Source organism: Nyctereutes procyonoides, unplaced genomic scaffold, assembly GCF_905146905.1.
Source record: "Nyctereutes procyonoides isolate TBG_1078 unplaced genomic scaffold, NYPRO_anot_genome, whole genome shotgun sequence".
In the NCBI taxonomy this organism is placed as follows: Eukaryota; Metazoa; Chordata; class Mammalia; order Carnivora; family Canidae; genus Nyctereutes; species Nyctereutes procyonoides.
Genome location: NW_026575125.1, coordinates 15249696 through 15251853, shown reverse-complemented (window position 1 = coordinate 15251853; position 2158 = coordinate 15249696). Strand labels below are relative to the sequence as shown.

The 2158-nt window shown below is 37.0% G+C and overlaps 1 non-coding gene across 1 annotated transcript; it reads right to left on the bottom strand.

Moving 5' to 3' along the window:
- Positions 1 to 247: 247 nt before the first annotated feature.
- On the bottom strand, positions 248 to 352 carry LOC129518910 (U6 spliceosomal RNA). The gene has a single exon (XR_008666247.1). It is a non-coding gene; the product is annotated as a U6 spliceosomal RNA (small nuclear RNA).
- Positions 353 to 2158: the final 1806 nt, after the last annotated feature.

Below are 2158 nucleotides of genomic sequence, written 5' to 3'. Positions count from 1 at the left end.
CTTGTCGCTAAGAAGTGAAATGAAATGAAATGAAATGAAATGAAATGAAATGAAATGAAATGAAATGAAATGCAATAAATTTCCACCATCATTTAATATTCTGGCTCTCTCAAAATTATACCAACTATAGGAATTTTTTTCTGAAAAATCTTCGTTCATAAACATTGGCTTGGGCAGCTCTGATTCTGTCCATAGGCATGATTCCCAGAGGTGGAGTTATTGTTTTAAAAAGAATGAACTTTTTAAAAAAAATATGGAATGCCTCACGGATTTGTGTGTCACCTTTGTGCAGGAGCCGTGCTAATCTTCTCCGTATCATTTCAGTTTCAGTATATGCTCTGCCTAAGCGAGCACAGGAGTGAATATTAAAAGTACAGGAGGTCTTGTGCTGGAATCACATCCAGTTAACAAGATCCCAATTTATATTTCCTCCAGTGCTCTCGATAGGATTTTTTAAATGACTAATGCCAGGGGCACCTGGCTGGCTCAGTCATAAGAGCATGCTACTCTCAATCTCAGGGTGGTGAGTTCAAGCCCCACAGTGGGTGTGGAGACTACTGAAATAAATAAAACTTTAAAAATAAATAAATAACACAGTTAATGTGGAAAAACAAGTAATCTCATTGAGTGTCTAATTTCTTTGATTTAGATTGACTGAGTCAGTGTCTTTCTTTTTGAATTGCCTATCTTTAATATTTTTCTTAGAGATTTGCATAAGCTTTTTTATTTTATTTATTTTTAATTTTTTAAAAAGATTTTATTTATTCATTCATGAGAGACACAGAGAAGAGAGAGGCAGAGACACAGGCAGAGGGAGAAGCAGGCTCCATGCAAGGAGCCCGACGTGGGACTTGATCCTGGGTCTCCAGGATCACGCCCTGGGCTGAAGGCAGCGCTAAACCGTTGAACCACCCAGGGATGCCCATGCATAAACTTTTTAATATGAAAAATATTAACTCCATGTTACATCTGTGGAAAATATTTTTCTGTTAGTTATGTATCTTTTCAACTGACTGTGTTGCTTTTAGCAATTCAACCATTTTAAATGTTTATGTAGTGAAATCTGGTGAACTTTTTCCTTATGAAAGATCTTTGAGATATTTTTCATTGTTTTAAGCTTGTAAAGTTCTCCCTCATCCTAGTATTTGATAAATACTCATTTTGAGTATGAGTATTTGAGTCCTCTGTTTAGTGATATCACTACTGATGCTTTCTTTTGTTCACCTTTGATTGATGTGTCTTTCTTTTTTTTTCCAAGATTTTATTTATTTATTCATGAGACACAGAGAGAGGGGCAGAGACACAGGCAGAGGGAGAAGCAGGTTCCATGCAGGGAGCCCCACGCAGGACTCGATCCTGGGTCTCTGGGATCACGCCCTGAGCTGAAGGCAAACGCTTAACTGCTGAGCCACCCAGGCATCCCTGATTGGTGTGTCTTGATTCACCCTTTTAATTTTAACCTTTCTGGGTGGTCATGTTCTAGGTTGTCCTGTTTAAGCAGCACATGATCATATTTTGTTTATTTTTAGCCCGACGTGAACATCTTTGTATTACAGAGCTTAAACCATTTATAATCAGTGCAAGAAACGATGTGTTTGTTTTTATTTCTGGAATCTTTTTCATACCCTCTTTTTAGGCTTCTTTGCTATTTTCTACATTGTCTTGTCATTTGCTTTGTGATTCTGTTTTCTTTTCTTTAGTGGTAATTTGGAAAGTGGTTCTTAATTCTAGTAGTGATTACCTTTAAGTTCATTAAATGTAGCCCTGAACCTACATTTCCCTGGTGCTCAATAGGAAGAGCAAAATTACTTTCTTAGGTCATCCATTTAACAGTGAAGTGAGTTTTATTTTTGTGTGTTTTGTTTTGCTTTTACTTCCCACAAATTCCTGTCATTACTAATGTCATCTGGGGTCATAAAACTCAGACAATTATTATGTTATATTTATTATATAAAGTTTCAAGATTTGGCTTTGATTTACTAAACATATTTACAACAATTATTTTCATTAAACTAAATATATATATTTTTAAATTTTATTTATTCGGGCAGCCCCGGTGGCTCAGTGGTTTAGCACAGCCTTCAGCCCAGGGCCTGATCCTGGAGACCTGGGATCGAGTCCCACATCGGGCTTCCTGCATGGAGCTTGCCTCTCCCTC